The sequence below is a fragment of the Arachis ipaensis genome, chromosome B4 (genome assembly GCF_059453495.1).
Source record: "Arachis ipaensis isolate K30076 ecotype BB chromosome B4, ASM5945349v1, whole genome shotgun sequence".
In the NCBI taxonomy this organism is placed as follows: domain Eukaryota; kingdom Viridiplantae; phylum Streptophyta; class Magnoliopsida; order Fabales; family Fabaceae; genus Arachis; species Arachis ipaensis.
In genome coordinates this window covers 43,683,244-43,705,683 of record NC_142439.1, presented here as the reverse complement: position 1 = coordinate 43,705,683, position 22,440 = coordinate 43,683,244, and the positions used below count along the sequence as shown (strand labels likewise).

General features: G+C 37.3%; 2 non-coding genes across 2 annotated transcripts; one reads left to right on the top strand and one right to left on the bottom strand.

Moving 5' to 3' along the window:
• Positions 1-1,630: 1,630 nt before the first annotated feature.
• LOC148567353 (small nucleolar RNA R71) lies at positions 1,631-1,738 on the top strand. The gene has a single exon (XR_015882070.1). It is a non-coding gene; the product is annotated as a small nucleolar RNA R71 (small nucleolar RNA).
• An 18,164-nt stretch (positions 1,739-19,902) lies between these two features.
• Positions 19,903-20,010, bottom strand: LOC148567352 (small nucleolar RNA R71). The gene has a single exon (XR_015882897.1). It is a non-coding gene; the product is annotated as a small nucleolar RNA R71 (small nucleolar RNA).
• Between the last annotated feature and the right edge of the window lie 2,430 nt (positions 20,011-22,440).

The following is a 22,440-nucleotide window of genomic DNA, read 5'->3' as shown; positions in this document are numbered from 1 at the left end:
TCATGGAGCCTCACAGATGTTCAGAGCATTGTTGAGACTCTCCAACACCAAACTTAGAGTTTGACTGTGGGGGCTTTGTTTGACTCTGCTTTGAGAGAAGCTTTTTATGCTTCCTCTCCATGGATGCAGAGAGAGATCCTTGAGTTGCAAACACAAGGTTGTCCTCATTCAATTGAAGGATTAATTTTCCTCTGTCCACATCAATCACAGCTTTTGCTGTGGCTAGGAAAGGTCTTCCTAGGATGATGGATTCATCCTCTTCCTTTCCAGTATCCAGGACTATGAAATCAGCAGGGATGTAAAGGCCTTCAACCTTTACTAACACGTCCTCTACTTGTCCATAAGCCTGTTTTCTTGAATTGTCTGCCATCTCTAATGAGATTTTAGCAGCTTGCACCCCATAGATTCCCAGTTTCTCTATTACAGAGAGGGGCATGAGGTTTATTCCTGAACCAAGGTCACGCAGAGCCTTAAAGATCATGGTGCCTATGGTACAAGGTATTATGAACTTTCCAGGATCTTGTCTCTTCTGAGGCAATGTCAGTTGATCCAGATCACTTAGTTCATTGGTGAACAAGGGAGGCTCATCTTCCCAAGTGTCAATACCAAATAATTTGGCATTTAGCTTCATGATTGCACCAAGGAACTTGGCAGCTTGCTCTTCAGTGACATCCTTATTCTCTTCAGAAGAGGAATACTCATCAGAGCTCATGAATGGCATAAGGAGGTTCAATGGAATCTCTATGGTCTCTAGATGAGTCTCAGATTCCTTAGGTTCCTCAGAGGGAAGCTCCTTATTGATCACTGGACGTCCCAGGGGGTCTTCCCCCTTGGGATTCACGTCCTCTCCTTTCCTTACAGGTTCGTCCATGGTACTTATGTCAATGGCCTTGCACTCTCCTTTTGGATTCTCTTCTGTTTTGCTTGGGAGAGTACTAGGAGGGATTTCAGTGATCCTTTTACTCAGCTGGCCCACTTGTGCTTCCAAATTTCTAATGGAAGACCTCGTTTCATTCATGAAACTCACAGTGGCCTTAGATAGATCAGAGACTAAATTTGCTAAGCTAGATGGATTCTGATCAGAATTCTCTGTCTGTTGCTGAGTGGATGATGAAAAAGGCTTGCTATTGCTAAACCTATTTCTTCCACCATTATTAAAGCCTTGTTGAGGATTTTGATCCTTCCATGAGAAATTTGGATGATTTCTCCATGATGGATTATAGGTGTTTCCATAAGGTTCACCTAAGTAATTCACCTCTGCTATTGCAGGGTTTTCAGAATCCTAAGCTTCTTCTGCATAAGAAGCCTCTTGAGTACTGTTGGATGCAGCTTGCATTCCATTCAGACTCTGAGAAATCATATTGACTTGATGAGTCAATATTTTGTTCTGAGCCAATATGGCATTCAGAGTATCAACTTCAAGAACTCCCTTCTTCATAGGCGTCCCATTACTCACAGGATTCCTCTCAGAAGTGTACATGAACTGGTTATTAGCAACCATGTCAATGAGTTCTTAAGCTTCTGCAGGCATTTTCTTTAGGTGAATGGATCCACCTGTAGAAGTATCCAATGACATCTTTGATAGCTCAGATAAACCATCATAGAATATATCCAGGATGGTCCATTCTGAAAGCATGTCAGAAGGACACTTTTTGGTCAGCTGCTTGTATCTTTCCCAAGCTTCATAGAGGGATTCACCTTCTTTCTGTCTGAAGGTTTGAACATCAGCTCTAAGCTTGCTCAACTTTTGAGGAGGAAAGAACTTGGCTAAGAAAGCCGTGACCAGCTTATCCCAAGAGTTCAGGCTATCTCTGGGGTTGAGAGTCCAACCACACTCTAGCTCTGTCTCTTACAGCAAAAGGGAAAAGCATGAGCCTGTAGACTTCAGGATCTACTCCATTAGTCTTAACAGTATCACATATCTGCAAGAATTCAGTTAAGAACTGAAAAGGATCTTCAGATGGAAGTCCATGAAACTTGCAGTTCTGCTGCATCAGAGAAACTAGCTGAGGTTTCAGCTCAAAGTTGTTTGCTCCAATGGCAGGAATGGAGATGCTTCTTCCATGTAAATTGGAATTTGGTGCAGTAAAGTCACCAAGCATCCTCCTTGCATTATTGTTGTCGGGTTCGGCTGCCATCTCCTTTACTTGTTCGAAATTTTCAATAAGGTTGTCTCTGGATTGTTGTAATTTAGCTTCTCTTAGTTTTCTCTTCAGAGTCCTTTCAGGTTCTGGATCAGCTTCAACAAGAATACCTTTTTCTTTGTCCCTGCTCATAAGAAAGAGAAGAGAAAAAGAAAAGAAGAGGAATCCTCTATGTCACAGCAAAGAGGTTCCTTATTGTTAGTAGAAGAAAAGAGGAAGATAAAAATCTGAACTCAGAAAGAGAGAAAGAGAGGGTTCGGATTTTTGGTGGGTGAGGGAGAGATGTTAGTAGATGAATGAATAAATAGAAGGAGATGAGAGAGAAGGAATTTTCGAAAATACTTTTTGAAAAAGAGTTAGTGATTTTCGAAAATAGTTTTTGAAAAATGTTAGTAATTTTCGAAAATTAAGATTTAAAAATTAAAATAATTAGTTAATTAAAGAGAAATTTTTTTGAAAAAGGGGGAGACATTTTCGAAAATTAGAGAGAGAGAGTTAGTTAGGTGGTTTTGAAAAAGATAAGAAACAAACAAGAAGTTGGTTAGTTAGTTGAAACAAATTTTGAAAAGATAAGGAGTTAGGAAGTTAGAGAAGATATTTTGAAATCAAATTTTTGAAAAAGATAAGATAAGAAGATATTTTTGAAAAGATATGATTGAAATTAGTTTTTGAAAAAGATTTGATTTTTAAAATCACAATTAATGTCTTGATTCACAAGAAATCACAAGATATGATTCTAGAACTTAAAGTTTGAATCTTTCTTAATAGGCAAGTAACAAACTTGAAATTTTTGAATCAAAACATTAATTGTTATTGTTATTTTCGAAAATATGATGTAAAATTAAGAAAAAGATTTTTAAAAAAATATTTTTGAAATTTTCGAAAATAACTAAGAAAAATGAAAAAGATTTGATTTTTGAAAAAGATTTTAAAAAAGATAAGATTTTTAAATTGAAAATTTGATTTGACTCATAAAAACAACTAGATGTTAAAAATTTTTGACAAAGTCAAATCTAATTTTCGAAATTTTAAGAGAGAAAAAGGGAAAGATATTTTTTTGATTTTTGAATTTTTAATGATGAGAGAGAAAAACAAGAAAAATGATGTAATGCATGAAATTTTTAGATTAAAACAATGAATGCATGCAAGAATGCTATGAATGTCAAGATGAACACCAAGAACACTTTGAATGTCAAGATGAACACCAAGAACAAATTTTTGAAAAATTTTTAATGCAAGGAAAACATGCAAGACACCAAACTTAGAATTCTTTAATGCTTAGACACTAAGAATTCAAGAATGCATATGAAAAACAAGAAAAAACACAAAACATGCAAATGCAAAGATCAAACAAGAAGACTTACCAAGAACAACTTGAAGATCATGAAGAACACTATGAATGCATGATTTTTTCAAAAAATGCAAGATGCACATGCAATTGACACCAAACCTATAACATGACTCAGGACTCAAACAAGAACACAAAAAATATTTTTGATTTTTATGATTTTCTAATTTTTTGTATTTTTATTTTAAAATTTTCGAAAATTATTTTGAAAAAGAAAAAATAAGGATTCAAAATTTTTCATATGAATTCCAGGAATCTTGTACTCTTTAGTCTAAAGCTCCAATCTGAGGGTTAGACATGGCTTAATAGCCAGTCAAGCTTTAGAATGGATTTACATCCATTGAGGTGATTAGTTGAAGACCAATCCCAAAGGAGTTTGGGTATGGCTTTTCAGCCAGATAGGATTCAACATGTTACCATGAAACTCTAGAATTCATTCTTGAAAGTTTTGAAGCCATAGAATAATTTATTTTTGAAAACATTATTTTTATTATTTTTTTTTTTTGAAAACAAAAGAAAAATTTTTGAAAGATTTTTGAAAAATTTTTGAAAACTTTTTGAAAAGAAAATGAAAAGAAAGTTACCCAATCTGAGCAACAAGATGAACTGTCAGTTGTCCAAATTCGAACAATCCCCGGCAACGGCGCCAAAAACTTGGTGCGCAGAAATTGTGATTACACTTTGATTATGTAAAATTCATTGCTCTTTCTTTCCCTGGCAGTGGCGCCAAAAACATGATGCCAATACCATGGTTCACAACTTCACACAACTAACCAGCAAGTGCACTAGGTCGTCCAAGTAATACCTTACGTGAGTAAGGATCGAATCCCACGGAGATTGTTGGTATGAAGCAAGCTATGGTCACCTTGTAAATCTCAGTCAGGCGGATATAAAATAGTAATGGGGTTTTCGAAAGTAATTAATAAAATAGGGATAGAAATACTTATGTATATCATTGGTGAGAATTTCAGATAAGCGTATGGAGATGCATTCATTCCTCTGAACCTCTGCTTTCCTGCTGTCTTCATCCAATCAATCTTACTCCTTTCCATGGCTGGCTTTATGTAATGTATCACCATTGTCAATGGCTACTTTCGGTCTTCTCTCGGGAAAATGATCCAAATGCCCTGTCACGGCACGGCTAATCGTCTGGAGGCATCACCCTTGTCAATGGTTACATCTTATCCTCTCAGTGAAAATGGTCAACGCACCCTGTCACGGCATGGCTATTCATCTGTCGGTTCTCGATAATGCTGGAATAGGATTTACTATCCTTTTGCGTCTGTCACTACGCCCAGCAATCGCGAGTTTGAAGCTCGTCACAGTCATTCAATCATTGAATCCTACTCGGAATACCACAGAAAAGGTTTAGACTTTCCGGATTCTCTTGAATGCCGCCATCATTCTAGCTTACACCATGAAGATTCCGATTAAGAGATCTAAGAGATACTCATTCAATCTAATGTAGAACGGAAGTGGTTGTCAGGCACGCATTCATAGGGAATGATGATGATTGTCACGTTCATCACATTCAGGTTGAGGTGCGAATGAATATCTTAGAAGCGAAACAAGATGAATTGAATAGAAAACAGTAGTATTTTGCATTAATCTTTGAGGAACAGCAGAGCTCCACACCTTAATCTATGGAGTGCAGAAACTCTACCGTTGGAAATACATAAGTGAAAGGTCCAGGCATGGCCGAGAGGCCAGCCCTCAAAACGTGATCAATAGTCTCCTAAGATGAACAATGGATTAAAACTGAGACCAAAGATATCTAATACAGTAGTAAAAAGTCCTATTTATAATAAACTAGCTACTAGGGTTTACAGAAGTAAGTAATTGATGCATAAATCCACTTCCGGGGCCCACTTGGTGTGTGCTTGGGCTGAGCTTTGAATGTTACACGTGCAGAGGCTCCTTCTGGAGTTGAATGCCAGCTTTTGTGCCATTTTGGGCGTTGAACTCCACTTTGCAACTTGTTTCTGGCGCTGGACGCCAGAATTGGGCAGAGAGCTGGCGTTGAACGCCAGTTTGCGTCATCTAAACTTGGGCAAAGTATGGACTATTATATATTGCTGGAAAGCCCTGGATGTCTATTTCTAACGCAATTGGAAGCGCGCCATTTTGAGTTCTGTAGCTCCAGAAAATTCACTTTGAGTGCAGGGAGGTCAGAATCCAACAGCATCAGCAGTCCTTCTTCAACCTCTGAATCTGATTTTTGTTCAAGTCCCTCAATTTCAGCCAGAAAATACCTGAAATCACAGAAAAATACACAAACTCATAGTAAAGTCCAGAAATGTGAATTTAACATAAAAACTAATGAAAATATCCCTAAAAGTAACTAGATCCTACTAAAAACATACTAAAAACAATGTCAAAAAGCGTATAAATTATCCGCTCATCAATCAGCCATAGGGCAGGCATGAATCATTTGCATTTGTGTGTATTGTTTGGGTGTGAATCTTGTTTGTGGGTTTGCCTAATTGAATAATTGCATCTATCTGCTAATTGACCTAATTGCTCTATCTTTACTATCAAATTGTGTATGCTTTGCTTTGTCTTGTCTGTGTTTGACAACTGAGAGATCCCTCATGTGGGCGGTGGTGACACCGAGGATTGTTCTTGAGGTTGATGCTGGGATGTTTGTTGAAAACTGAGTTTTAATACTGAATTTCTGAGTTATATGCTAATAGACTTTGTAAATGGAAAGAGATAGGCCGAGTGAAGTGTTGGATAAAAGCTTGGGTGTGTAGATTGTAGTTATACCCGGTTACGAATTTTGAGTGGGGTAAGTTATGGGGTAGAAAGCCCTCAGGCATATCTTTGGTTCTTTTTGTCCTTTAAACTATTCACCTGCCGGGTTTGTAAATTAAAAGAGTTTCTTTACGACCTTTTAAAGTAAGATTTTCCGGAAAGCTTTTCCAAAAGGTTATTTCAAGGGTAAACTGTTTTTATAATGAAAATTATTCTATTTGCAAGTATTTTTTTACTTTGATGATATTTCCGTCGCTACTGAGAACCTACGAGGATGACGTTCTCACCCCTACAGAATTTCTTTTTAATAACAGGTTCAGAAAGCATTGGCGTGAAGCCCCGACTAATCTACAAGATTTACATATATATTGTATTTTCTGTATTTACCCCTCGTCATTTGTCATTTTGAGATTTTAGAGGGGCGTGACTTGTATTTGAGGGTTTGGAATAAGTCTATGTATTTATTATTATGTGGATATAATTGTGTGATTATGTGAATTAAAATAAAGGCTTTTCGATTTCGTAACCAAGGTTTCGGTTTATATTCGCGAAGGCTCAATATTAAATAATTATAATATGAAATTAACAGATTGGAGGTAAGTAATGCCTGAATCTTTAGTACAATCATGAGGTGCTAAAAGTAAGGGTGTTACATATTTCAGTTAGTAAAGTTGTGATTTGAGAAAGATCTAGTCCCTATTTCAAACTCCTATATCTATTTTTTATCTGCATACCCTTTCATTCTCCCCTGAGTCCTATCTATACAATATTTTAATTCGTCTAACATTTTGTTCATCACTTTGAACGAGGCTTCACCCCCACCACACAAGAAATCATGAGCCATTGATAGTTGTTATACTAATATTCTGCCTAGTTCAACCATTTGGACCACTGACTAGGTCTCACACCTGTGAAACAACGAAGATACGTCTCGACACATTTATTAACTGCCTCATTTTGTCTATTTTCTCTAACTGATATGCCAAGCTCATTTTGAGTGAAGTACTTGCTACCTTGGACATTTTAAATCATCTCATAAAGAGGTCTCTATTGGAAATAATGGGGATGGGAATATATGGAGAGTCATATTCCTTTTGACAAATTATTTTAACTTTCTATCCACCACCACCATAGTGGCATCTTTCTCTATTGCCCTTGGAACACCCCTGATAAAATCCATAGCTACGTTCGACCATACATTATCTGGTATAGGCAGCGGTAGAAGTAAATCAGCAAGAGTTATAGTGGAATGTTTATTCCTTTGACACATTTCACATAACTTCACATAATCCATTATGGTCCACTTTATCCTCCCTAAAATAATACCATGCAATCCTTGTAGACGTCTAAAGTACCCAAATATCCCTCTAAACTTATGAAATTTATTCAAAATTTTGGGAATCTATTTGGAATGTTTTAGAATCACTAATCTCCCTTTGTGCATTAGCTTCCCTTTCTTCAATTCATAACCTGCCAACTCTTTCTTTTCTTGAATCAAGCCTTAGATGTTGTTTCGGTATTTCTCATCTCTATGAAATCAAGCCTCCAATTTTTTAGTTGCACTAACTATGGATAGAAAAGCAAACTGAAATTTCATTGAGAGAGCATCAACCGTATAGTTCTCTCTACTGCCACTCTCCTTATATCTGATCTCAGAGTTATAACAGAGGAGTTTTGTCATCCATTTCTACTGATCTTTACCCTCAATCCATTGATCAAGTGCTACTCCAACAATTAATGTTTCCATCTCTAAATAGCTAAAACAATGATCATTAGTTCCCTTTCATACATAGTGATAAGAAATTAAAACGAAAGATAAATGGATAAGAAAAAGATGAAGAAAAGATGCAGCAAAAACACAATAAGATAGATAAATAGAGTTTTCTACTAGACCTTTAAGAAACCTATTTTTAGCAACCTAGGTCACTCAAAGAGTTTTCCTACTAGACCTCTAAGAAACTTGTTCTTAGCAACCTAAGTCACGGGAAGGCTTTTTCCTGCTAGACCTTCAAAGAACCTTTCCTTGACAATCTAGATTAGAGGGATGAAAATTGAAAGAGACTAACACACAGAATTACCTTAGTGTTAGATCCTTCAATCTTGTTCATGCAACAAGTGAAGCAAATCACTCACATCACTTAATCACAGAATAAAAACATGCATAAAGAAACTGAAAAATTTATTCATCAAAAGTTATATAGAAAGACTCACAAAAGTGTTTAAATAAACCCCTAACAGACTAGCCTGAAAGATAAGATAAGGGTTAAGTACGATTTTGGTCCCTAAGATATAGGTCGAAAATTTTTTTCATCCTGAACCTTGTTTTACATACAAAATCGTTCCTAAGGTTTAACTTAATTTTAAAATCATCTTTACCTTAGGGACCAAAATTGTACAGAGGTGGTGGCTCAGGTGGAGGCAGAGGTGGATCATAGACAACTTCTTCTTCTTCCCTTCCCCCTTCGCAGGAGCAGAAACACTGTCTTTCTCTTACTTTTTCTTTTTTTATTTATTTTATAATTTTTTGTTATGGATAATTTTCTAAATTTTAATATTTAAGTAAAAAAGACGATTATAAAACTTGGTTTTAAAACTTAGGGACGATTTTTGTAATACCCACAATTTTAAAAAGTTACTAATAAATTATTTACGATCTATTATATTTATTTAATATTATTTTTTTAGAAACTTTTATATATAAGTTAAATATATTCTTATTTATTATTTAGATTTTTTATAATTGAAAAATAGTGAATATTTTCTATGCCTTAATTTTAAATATTTAGATTTTTAATCTTGTTTTACAAATGAAGGAGAACTAATCTAATTATCATTAATTTTCGTTGAATTAGCATTTATTCGAAAATAGATTTCAAGTTGATAATAAAATGGTATTTCAAAGATGATTAATATATATTTAATTTGAATTTAGATATTTACTCTATACTTATATTTTTATTTTAAATTACTACCTTATCTTAATCCCTAAAATTCCTAATTCCATTACATAATACAAATCCTAATTTATCTTCACTAACCTAAGCCCTACCCACACTAAACACACACACATGGTACGCTACCCCCCCACTCACAGTTACATACTCACACTCAACAAGCACACACACACATACGCTGAAACAAAATGGAAGAAGAAAAAGAAAGAAGAAAGGGAATGGTGGAAGAGGGAGGTCTGAGAGGGGGAGAATGCTAGGGATGAGTGGGCTGCGACGGGGGAGAAGGGAAGAGAGAAGAGAGGGGATCTGAGAAAGAGAAGAGAAGGCTACGCTGCTGTCACCGCCAGAACCGCGAGGAGAGGGAGTCGCGCCACCCAGTCACATCGCTGCCCGAGGAGCCACCACTGTCAGCCGTATCATTGCTGTCATCGCTGGTTTCTATCATCGTCGAGGCTGGTCGCGGGCAGAAGAAGGAGAAGAGGCCTCCGTCGCTGCTAAGCCAAATGCAGGAGAGAGAAGGAGCCCACGGGAGAGGAGCTTGTTGCCGCCGTTGCCATGACTTCCTTGCCATCGCCGTGGTTGGGTAGTCATTAGAGGGAGCCATCGTTGTCAGCACCGCCGTCGGGGTTACCGCCGCTTCTGCCACCTGGGAACGTCGCTGCCGTTGTCGACAACACTGCTGGTAAGGGTTTTGAGTTTGGTTTACATCCTTTTGAGATTCTGGGAGCTTTATTGTCGTTGCATGTTGTTACAGCCACCGTCACCGGAGTTTTGGTCGCTGTTGGAGCTTGTTGGAGCCGCTGCAGTTTCGTTCCCCCACTTAGCCTCGATTTCAGTAAGTTGCTTGACATTAGAATTTTTGCCAGTAAAGAATTTTATAAAAACAGTCGCGTTGTAGGTATAGTTTCTAAACCAACAAAAATCTCTTCGTACAAACGTTTTGGTTGTCACAAGTAACAAACCCCTAAATAAATTGATAACCAAAGTATTCAAACCTCGGGTCGTCTTCTCAAGGAACTACAGGGAAGTATGTTCTTATTATTGGTTATGGAGATTGTCAATCGGGGTTTTGAAGATAAGGAACAAGTAATTTAAATTACAATTAAAATAAGCAAATGATTGTAAAATAAATAAATAACAATAAAATAAACTTTTGACAAGGTATGAGAAATTAGAAGTCCTATCCTAGTTATCCTTATCAATGATGATGAAGATTGAATCTTAATTCCACTTAGTTAGTCTTTATTTAAAGTAAAGAAAAGTCAAGTGACTAATTAGTTTGATCTTCAAATCCTAGTTAATCCCTAAGGAAAGATTGGGATTATTGAAGTTCAATTCAATTAGCAAAGATAACAATTATCAATCATGTTTGAGTTTGATAACTCCAGAGTTACTAATTTCTTAACCAAGACCAAAAAGGAAAAAGTAAATCTACTGGAATAAAAATGTCTTCAGATTGGAAGCAACAGTAACACAAATTAAAGAAAGCAATAATAAACTGAAATACCTCAATAACATTAATTCAAAGAATAATCTGTAACATGGAAGAATTCATAAATAAAATTGAGAAAATAATAAAAAGGAATATTGAACCTGATAAAGAGATAATCCTTAAAGCGAATAAAGTCCTAAATCTAAATCCTAATCCTAAAGAGAGAGGAGAGAACCTCTCTCAAAACTAAATCTAAATCATGGAAAACTAACTAATTGGAGACTCTCTCTGAATGGATGCATTCGCTTACTTCATAACCTCTGGTCTATGCCTTCTGGACTTGGATTTGGGCCAAAAAGGGCTTCAAAATTCGCTATGAGCGTTTTCTGCAATTTCTGGTGCATGGCCTCTGTCACGCGTCCGTGTGGGTCACGCGGTCGCGTCATGTGCGTTCTGCTTGCGGCGCGCGATCGCGTTAGTCACGCGGTCGCGTCGCTGTTGATTCGCGCTGGCATGCGGCCGAATCGCCCATGCGATCGCGTGGCTGCCAGTTTCTTCAAAAACTCTATTTTACGCTTTCCTTCCAATTTTGTATGTTTCCTTTCCATCCTTTAAGTCATTCCTACCTTAGAAGATCTGAACTACTCAACACACGAATCACGGCATCGAATGGAAATAAAGGGTAATCAAAATAATTATTTTTAAGCATAGAAAACATGTTTTTCACATACATCACATAATAAGGAAGGGAAAGTAAAACCATGCAATTAATATGAATAAGTGGGTGAAGGATTGAATAAATCGCTCAGATTAAGCACAAAATATATCATAAAATATGGGTTTATCAACCTCCCCACACTTAAACAATAGCATGTCCTCATGCTAAATCCAAGAGTAATGTTATGTTAAAGTGGTGGAATGTCATGCAATGCAATCTAATCTAAATGTAACTACCTAATTGAATCATGCAATTCTAAATTTTTATTCACTTGTATATAAAGCTTACATGTAGTTGAATTAATTCACATTCTCAAGGAATCATATATATAGCCAAGCCTTAGATAGTGATAAAGTGCCTTTACAATTGAGATGGGAGAAAAACATTTTATAAACTTGCAAGACAATTTATAATTTAAGCAGAGATATATGTTAATGAGCTATTGAACCCTCACTGGATTTTGTGTTTACTCTCTAGTCACTCAGTGTTTATTGGATTAATCACTCTATTCTTCTTTTTATCGTTCCTTTCTATAACTTTGTTCTTCATCTAACCAATCAACAATTATAGAATATAGGCATACAAAAGTCATGAGGTCTTTAATTAAGGTTGTAATGGGGCCAAGGTAAAGGTAAAGGTATATGTATAAGGCTAAGTGAGCTAATTAAGTGAATCCTTGATTAGTCTAAGATCTCACCTAACATACATACTTTGTAAAGCAAAACTTCTTTACCTATTTTTCCACTTTTTCCCACTTTTGATGTTACGTGCTCATACTTTAACTTTCGTCCCATGTGCATTTATTTTGCATTTGGGGAATTCTTTTGTATCCCCTTTATTTAGATACTGAAAAATAACATTTTTTTATTGCATATGGTAATTCAATTATTTGATTTTACATGAGCATGCTTCCCAAAATTTTTATTTGAATAATTTTATTCTTTTCAACTTTTCTACCTTTTGTTTTTATCATCCATGTTCCCAATAGGTTTTCCACACTTAAACAATTACACACTTTCTATCTTAAGCTAACCAAGGATTCAACTTGGGATTTTTATTTTGTTTTTCTGCTTAAGGCTAGTATTGTGGTTTATAGAATAAGAGGGGGTTTAAAGGTTCAAGGGGGCTGACAAGGGTGATGTAAAAGGTAGGCTAATTTGGGATAAGTGAGCTAAAATCAAATAATGGCCTCAATCACTCTCTTGGTATGTATTTCTATTCTATAATTGGACATATAGATTAAAACAAAGTAAAGAACATCAGAATAAATAAGAAGGGTGGAACACACAGGAATAAAATATTATGGTTTGAATGTAACCATACAATTAAGCTCAAAACTCACAGGCTGTGTATTCTCTAGCTCAAAAATCATTTATCAATTATGTATGTCATGCAAGTAAAATTAAAAGTTCCCATTATTCTCAATGTAAAACTTAAGGTGGCTTTAAAGTTCTAGTGTTTCTCCTTGATGAAATGTTGTTAACTAACTAACATTTAATGCTATATATACAAGGTTTGTGGATTGTTTCTATTATGTTCAAGTTCCTAGTTTACTTCCTTTTTATATTTTCAATATAAACTAAGCTATCTTATGCTAAAAAGGGTAAACTATACTAATTAATCCACAATTTCTATAACTAATAAGTTAGAATTGCAACTAAACTAAATGGCTAAAATATAAACTAGAGATGCGAAATGCAGAAATAGAGTAGAAATACATGAAAATAGCAATGTATAAGTACTGAGAAAATAAAGATAAAAATAAAGAGAAAAATACAGAAAAATAGCAAAATAAAATGAAAGAGCCTGTAGTGGTTCACCAAAAAAATACGCCAGAGATGGCGACCTCCCCACACTTAAAATGAAGCATCGTCCCTGATGCTCACTCAAGCAGGGTGTGAAGGGGTGTCATCACTGAAAGGGTGGGTAGCTGGAGTCTCTGTGGTGGTGGTCTGAGGATCTGCCTGTTGCAGAGGAAGTGCTGACTGGATAAGGATCTCGGGATCTACAGCCTGAATCTGAGGCGGGGCCTCCTGATGTGATGCAGCCTACTCTGTGCCTACTGGTGCAGCCTCACTTTGTGGATGAGTCACTGCCTCGTGATCATCCGCCTCCTCCTCAGATGGTGTGTCAAGCTCTGAGGGAATATCGCCACCAGATAGGATCATCAGCTTCAGGTGCTCATAGCGTCGCTTATTGCGATGCTCCATCTGGTCGAGCCACCAAAACAGGCGGTGCACTAGGTGATAAACTGGCTCTGAGGCAGGTGGAGGTGCAGTGGTGGTGGCAGGGGTAGCTGGGGCAGCTGTGGAAGAAGAGGGGCCGGCAGATGGTGTGGCTGTCTCATTAGTAGCAGTGAGGAATGGAGGTCAGTAGCCCAAAGCCAGAAAGTTCCTGCTGTGAGGGATAATCTTCTTGCATTCTGCAGCAGGTGGCTTTTCATCAGCATCCTCCCAAGGTACGTCAGCTCGACGGCCTAGCTGTTGAATCAGATAAGGAAAGGGAAGAGTGCCTCGAACATAGACCCTGGCCATGTGGTACCGGATAAAGCGTGGCAGGTACAGGTCCTTACCCTCCATCACACACCATAGGAGGATGATCATAGCGGCAGGTATCTCTGTCTCATGGGTACTCGGCATGACAAAATTGCTCAGGATCTGGTGCCATAGTTGAGCCTCATCATTTAAGTAAATCCGCTTGATTCCCTTAGGCATGGTGGTGTTCTGACCCATGATCCATGGAACGGTCCGGTCAAGTGCTATCCTGGCCTTGACTGCATCCCAGTCAAATCTCATGAAGCGCATGTCCTCCTCAGCCTTTTGATAACCATCCAGCTAATCGGTTTTAGGCAGAAGCTTCAGAACATCCTCTATGGCCTCTTCAGTGACCAGAATCTGCTTCCTTCTTAGGTTCACTGCATCTAGGGAAGTCTTGAAGTAATTGCAGTAGAATTCCCTTACCCAAGATGCATTGACCTCAGTTAGGTTTCTTTCCAGGAAGAACCAGCCTCTTTGTTTGATTTGCTCAGAGGTGTATTGCTTGAGTTCTTCTGGGATTTTCAAAGTCCTCTCCAGGTATAGGTTCCTGGAGGTTGCAAACACTGGATACTTCAGCTCACAGTATCGGTTTGCAAACTTTGCTGGATCTGTAGCAGGGAGTAGCTGGTCGGCCTTCTCCTGCGGGGTAAAGTTTTTCTCCCGCTAGGAGTCATTGTGCATGATATCCATGATGGACATAGAGGATTCTCTTCTTTTACGTTTGCTAGTAGTAGCCTTTGCTTTTCCTTTTCGTTGGCTGGCAGACATCCTGAAAAATAGAAAACCAAGATATAAGAAAAACAGGAAAAGCAAATAGGCAAATAATCAAAAGAAACACAAAGTGGCAAAGGAGCAATAGGATAATAAAAATGAGTTAAGTAAATGTGCATTAAGGATTGTATAGGAGTTAAAAGTCCGAAAAGTAGAATTCACAATCCAAAATGTAATGGAAGTCATGTTAATTAGGAAAATTAACATTATGCCTTGGTTAGAAGGTTAAAAGAAAGTGAAAAAAAAAAACAGAAGAGATGTTGTGAAAGGTTAGGTTGGTCAGAATTGAAAAAGAGTTTAGGAAGTTAAAATTAGGGAGTTAGTAAAAAGTGGTTTAAGGAAAGTGGCATAATGATCATATTCCAAATAATAGGCATTCAAAATGAGAAGATATAGGTAACTCATATCCAAACAAGGAAATTAGGTTGATGATGATTCAGATAGATATAGAAATAGCAAAAATTGGAATCTAATCATCAAAAATGTAGATTATGAACCAGGAAATCAAAGAGAATAGGAAAGCTTGCCCTGGCATTCATTAATTGTTCTGGTAAAAGCAGAGTAAAGCAGAGTTTAAATAGCAAAAACCAAAACATGAATGAAAGTCAAAAACAGTGTATAAAAATTTGGGCAACATTCCGGCTAAAATTGGGTTGTCCCGGAAAATAAACAGCAGTCAGAATAGTTCATATGAATTAAAAATACAGCTGTAATTACATATAGGGAATATGAACATGAAAAAGCAGTGTAAAGAGCAGCACGAAACAGTAAATTTCAGCATATGAACAATACGAACATCACAGCAACAGCAGAATTGTGAAATGATAAAACAAGAAACACGAACAGCGCAATTAAACAGGCCTAAATCCACTAACCACATCCTAGGCTACCTAACAACCTAAAATCCACTACAACATGCATATCTAACTAGCCTAAATATGAACATAAACAGAAAAATATGAATTAACTACGAATAGATAGAAGGGTGGCGTTCGTCGGAACCTGGTAGGCAAATTAAGGAGAGTGGGGCAGAGAGGTGGCTGGGGGATGGTGGCGGTGGCGTCTGGCACGGCGGAGGAGGGTGGTGGAGGCGGTGGCTGCTATTCGGGGGCAGGGGCTTCGGGAAGGGTGATGAGCGGATAATTTATACGCTTTTTGGCATTGTTTTTAGTATGTTTTTAGTATAAAATAGTTACTTTTAGGGATGTTTTCATTAGTTTTTATGTTAAATTCACATTTCTGGACTTTACTATGAGTTTGTGTGTTTTTCTGTGATTTCAGGTATTTTCTGGCTGAAATTGAGGGACTTGAGCAAAAAACAGATTCAGAGGTTGAAGAAGGACTGCTGATGCTGTTGGATTCTGACCTCTCTGCACTCAAAGTGGATTTTCTGGAGCTACAGAACTCAAAATGGAGCGCTTCTAATTTCGTTAGAAAGTAGACATTTAGGGCTTTCCAGCAATATATAATAGTCCATACTTTGGCCGAGTTTAGACGACGCAAAAGGGCATTGAACGCCAGTTCTACGCTGCAGTCTGGAGTTAAACGCCAGAAACACGTCACAAGCCAGAGTTGAACGCCAGAAACACGTTACAAACTGGCGTTCAACTCCAAGAATTACCTCTCCATGTGTAAACTTCAAGCTCAGCCCAAGCACACACCAAGTGGGCCCCAGAAGTGAATTTATGCATCAATTACTTACTTCTGTAAACCCTAGTAGCTAGTTTAGTATAAATAGGACTTTTTACTATTGTATTAGACATCCTGGATTGTATTTTTGATCCTGTATCACGTTTTGGGGGCTGGCCTCTTGGCCATGCCTGAACCTTCATCACTTATGTATTTTCAACGGTAGAGTTTCTACACTCCATAGATTAAGGTGTGCAGCTCTGGTGTTCCTCATGAATTAATGCAAAGTACTACTGTTTTCTATTCAATTCAACTTATTCCGCTTCTAAGATATCCATTCGTTCCCAAGAACATGATGAATGTGATGATTATGTGACGCTCATCATCATTCTCACTCATGAACGCGTGCCTGACAAACACTTCCGTTCTACATGCAAACAAGCTAGAATGAATATCTCTTAGATATCTAATACAGGGGACCGAATCCGAGTTATTAGTATCTTCGTGGTATAAGCTAGATTTATGGCGGCATTCATGAGAGTCCGGAAAGTCTAAACCTTGTCTGTGGTATTCCGAGTAGGACTCTGGGATTGAATGACTGTGACGAACTTCAAACTCGCGAGTGCTGGGCGTAGTGACAGACGCAAAAGGTTAGTAAATCCTATTCCAGTATGATCGAGAACCTCCAGATGATTAGCCATGCCGTGACAGAGCATTTGGACCATTTTCACAGAGGGGATGGGATGTAGCCATTGACAACGGTGATGCCCTTACAGAAAGCTTGCCATGGAAAGGAGTAAGACTGATTGGATGAAGACAGCAGGAAAGCAGAAATTCAGAGGAACGAAAGCATCTCTATACGCTTATCTGAAATTCTCACCAATGAATTACATAAGTATTTCTATCTTTATTTTCTGTTTATTTATTATTATAATTCGAAAACTCCATAACTGTTTGATATCCGCCTGACTGAGATTTACAAGGTGACCATAGCTTGCTTCATACCAAAAATCTCCGTGGGATCGACCCTTACTCACGTAAGGTTTTATTACTTGGACGACCCAGTGCACTTGCTGGTTAGTTGTGCGATGTTGTGAAGTTATGTTTGGACCATGGTATTGTGCACCAGTTATTGGCGCCATTACCAGGAAGAGAACGAGCAACAAATTTTACAACCTCAGAGTAACAATTTCGCAATACCAAGTTTTTGGCGCCGTTGCCGGGGATTGTTCGAGTTTGGACAACTGACGGTTCATCTTGTTGCTCAGATTAGGTAATTTTCTTTTTGTTTTATTTTCAAAAATTTTTCATCTATTTTCGAAAATTATTTCAGAATTTTTAAGAATGAATTCTAGTGTTTCATGAAACATGTTGAAGCCTGACTGGCTGTAAAGCCATGTCTAAATTCATTTGGACTGGGGCTTCCAACCCAACATTATCAAGAGCAAGCTAGTTGTTGCTAATCCACCTGCTGCTGTTCCTGATCCACCTGATTTACATGCTAAAGCTTGACTGGCTATTAAGCCATGTCCTACCCTCAGATTGGAGCTTTAGACTAAAGAGCATAAGATTCCTGGAATTCATATAAAAAAATTTTGAAATCCTTATTTTCTTTTTCCTAGATGTTTTTCGAAAAAAAAAATATATATATATATACAAAAATCCAAAAAAAAAATCATAAAATCCTAAAAATAAAAAATATTTTGTGTTTCTTGTTTGAGTCTTGAGTCAATTTCAAGTTTGGTGTCAATTGCATTTTTTCTAAAAATTCTTTGCATTTTTCGAAAATTCATGCATTGATGGTGTTCTTCATGATCTTGTTCTTGGCCATTCTTCTTGTTTGATCTTCATATTTTCTTGTTTTGTGTCTTTTCTTGTTTTTCATATGCATTCTTGCATTCATAGTGTCTGAACATGAAAAATTTCTAAGTTTGGTGTCTTGCATGTTTTCTTTGCATAAAAAATTTTTCAAAAATGTGTTCTTGATGTTCATCATGACATTCAAAATATTCTTGGTGTTCATCTTGACATTCATAGCATTCTTGCATGCATTCATTGTTTTGATCCAAAATTTTCATGCATTACATCATTTTCATGTTTTTCTCTCTCATCATTAAAAATTCAAAAATAAAAAAATATATATCTTCCCCTTTTTCTCTCATAAATTTTGAAAATTTGGATTGACTTTTTCAAAAATTTTTAAAATCTAGTTGTTTTTATGAGTCAAATCAAATTTTCAATTTAAAAATCTTATCTTTTTCAAAATCATTTTCAAAATCAAATCTTTTTTATTTTTTTTATTTATTTTCGAAAATTTTAAAAATATTTTTTTAAAAATCTTTTTCTTAATTTCATCTCATAATTTTCGAAAATATCATCAACAATTAATGTTTTGATGCAAAAATTTCAAGTTTGTTACTTACTTGTTAAGAAAGCTTCAAACTTTAAGTTCTAGAATCATATCTTGTGATTTCTTGTGAGTCAAGTCATTAATTTTGATTTTTAAAAATCAAATCTTTTTCAAAACTAATTTCAATCATATATTTTCAAAAATATCTTTTTATCTTATCTTTTTCAAAATCATACCTTTTCATATCATATCCTTTTCAAAAATTTGATTTTAAAATATCTCTTCTAACTTCTTAACTTCTTATCTTTTCAAAATTGATTTTCAAATCTTTTTCAACTAACTAATTGACTTTTTGTTTGTTTCTTATCTTTTTCAAAACTACCTAAGTAACTCTCTCTCTCTCATTTTCGAAAATCTCTTCCCTCTTTTTCAAAAATTCTTTTTAATTAACTAATTGTTTCAAATTTTAATTTTAATTTATTTTTTCTTTTTTTAATTTTCGAAAATCACTAACCATTTTTCAAAAATAATTTTCGAAAATCCTTCTCTTTCATCTCCTTCTATTTATTTATTCATCTACTAACATCTCTCCCTCACTCGCCAAAAATCCGAACCCTCTCTCTCTCTGAGTTCAGATTTTCTCTTCTTTTCTTCTACTCACACAGGGGAACCTCTATACTTGGGCAAAAAGGATCCCTATTATTATTATTTTTCTGTTCCCTCTTTTTCATATGAGCAGGAGCAAGGACAAGAACATTCTTGTTGAAGCAGACCCTGAACCTGAAAGGACTTTGAAGAGGAAATTAAGAGAAGCTAAAATACAATAATCCAGAGACAATCTTACAAGAATTTTCGAACAGGAAGAGGAGATGGCAGCCGAAAATAATAATAATGCAAGGAGGATGCTTGGAGACTTTACTACACCTAATTCCAATTTACATGGAAGAAACATCTCAATTCCTACCATTGGAGCAAACAATTTTGAGCTTAAACCTCAATTAGTTTCTCTGATGCAGCAGAACTGCAAGTTCCATGGACTTCCATCTGAAGATCCTTTTCAGTTCTTAACTGAATTCTTGCAGATATGTGATACTGTTAAGACTAATGGAGTAGATCCTGAAGTCTACAGGCTCATGCTTTTCCCTTTTGCTGTGAGAGACAGAGCTAGAATATGGTTGGACTCGCAATCTAAGGATAGCCTGAACTCTTGGGATAAGCTGGTCAAGGCTTTCTTCGCCAAGTTTTTTCCTCCCCAAAAGCTGAGTAAGCTTAGAGTGGATGTTCAAACCTTCAGACAAAAAGAAGGTGAATCCCTCTATGAAGCTTGGGAGAGATACAAGGAACTGACCAAAAAGTGTCCTTCTGACATGCTTTCAGAATGGACCATCCTGGATATATTTTATGATGGTCTGTCTGAATTAGCTAAGATGTCATTGGATACTTCTGCAAGTGGATCCATTCACCTAAAGAAAACGCCTGTAGAAGCTCAAGAACTCATTGACATGGTTGCTAACAACCAGTTTATGTACACTTCTGAGAGGAATCCTGTGAGTAATAGGACGCCTCAGAAGAAGGGAGTTCTTGAAATTGATACTCTGAATGCCATATTGGCTCAAAATAAAATATTGACTCAGCAAGTCAATATGATTTCTCAGAGTCTGAATGGAATGCAAGCTGCATCCAACAGTACTCAAGAGGCATCTTTTGAAGAAGAAGCTTATGATCCTGAGAACCCTGCAATAGCAGAGGTAAATTATATGGGTGAACCTTATGGGAACACCTATAACCCCTCATGGAGAAATCACCCAAATTTCTCATGGAAGGATCAACAAAAGCCTCAACAAGGCTTTAATAATGGTGGAAGAAACAGGTTTAACAATAGTAAACCTTTTCCATCATCCACTCAGCAACAGACAGAGAATTCTGAGCAGAATCCATCTAGCTTAGCAAGTTTAGTCTCTGATCTATCTAAGGCCACTGTGAGTTTCATGAATGAAACAAGGTCTTCAATTAGAAATTTGGAAGCACAAGTGGGCCAGCTGAGTAAGAAGATCACTGAAACTCCTCCTAGTACTCTCCCAAGCAATACAGAAGAGAATCCAAAGAGAGAATGCAAGGCTATTGATATAACCATCATGGCCGAACCTACAGGGGAGGAAGAGGACGTGAATCCCAAGGAAGAAGACCTCCTGGGACGTCCAGTGATCAATAAGGAGTTTCCCTCTGAGGAACCAAAGGACTCTGAGGCTCATCTAAAGACCATAGAGATTCCATTGAACCTCCTTATGCCATTCATGAGCTCTGAAGAGTATTCTTCTTCTGAAGAGAATGAAGATGTTACTGAAGAGCAAGTTGCCAAGTTCCTTGGTGCAATCATGAAGCTGAATGCCAATCTATTTGGTAAAGAGACTTGGGGAGATGAACCTCCCCTGTTCACCAATGAACTAAATGCATTGGATCAACTGAGATTGCCCCAGAAGAAACAAGATCCTGGAAAGTTCCTAATACCTTGTACCATAGGCACCATGACCTTTGAGAAGGCTCTATGTGACCTTGGGTCAGGGATAAACCTCATGCCCCTCTCTGTAATGGAGAAATTGGAAATCTTTGAGGTACAAGCTGCTAAAATCTCATTAGAGATGGCAGACAATTCCAGAAAACAGGCTTATGGACAAGTAGAGGACATGTTAGTAAAGGTTGAAAGCCTTTACATCCCTGCTGATTTCATAATCCTAGATACTGGGAAGGATGAGGATGAATCCATCATCCTTGGAAGACCCTTCCTAGCCACAGCAAGAGCTGTGATTGATGTTAACAGAGGTGAACTAGTCCTTCAATTGAATGAGGACTCCCTTGAGTTTAAAACTCAAGGACATCCTTCTATAAACATGGAAAAGAGGCACAGTAAGCTTCTCTCACTACAGAGTCAACCAGAGCCCCCACAGTCAAACTTTAAGTTTGGTGTTGGGAGGCCACAACTAAACTCTAAGTTTGGTGTTGAACTCCCATATCCAAACTCTAAGTTTGGTGTTGGGGAGTCTCAACAATGCTCTGAACATCTGTGAGGCTCCATGAGAGCCCACTGACAAGCTATTGACATTAAAGAAGCGCTTGTTGGGAGGCAACCCAATTTTTATTTAATTATATTTTTTATTAGTTATATGTCTTCAGAGGTTCATGATCATGTGAAGTCACAAAAACAACTGGAAAAATTGAAGAAAAATCAAAAACAGCATTAAAAACAGCACACCCTGGAGGAGGAGTTCACTGGCGTTCAAACGCCAGTAAGGAGTATCTGGCTGGCGTTCAATGCCAGAACAGAGCATGGATCTGGCGCTGAACGCCAGAAACAAGCATAGAACTGGCGTTCAACGCCAGAAACATGCTGCATCTGGGCGTTGAACGCCCAGAACAAGCATCAGTTCGGCGTTTAAACGCCAGAATTGCATGCAAAGGCATTTTACATGCCTAATTGGTGCAGGGATGTAAATCCTTGACACCTCAAGATCTGTGGCCCTCACAGGATCATCTCAGGATCTGTGGACCCCACAGGATCCCCACTTTCCCTCCTCATAATCCTAGATTCTTCCACATCTTCTTCATCTATTCTTTCTTCTCTTGCTCGAGGGCGAGCAAAATTCTAAGTTTGGTATGGTAAAAGCATAAGCTTTTTGTTTTTCCATAACCATTGATAGCACCTAAGGCCAGAGAAACCTCTAGAGAAAGGAAAGGGAAGACAAAAGCCTCCACCTCCAGGTCATAGGAGATGGAGAGATTCATGTAAAGGGTCTATAGCTCAGTGG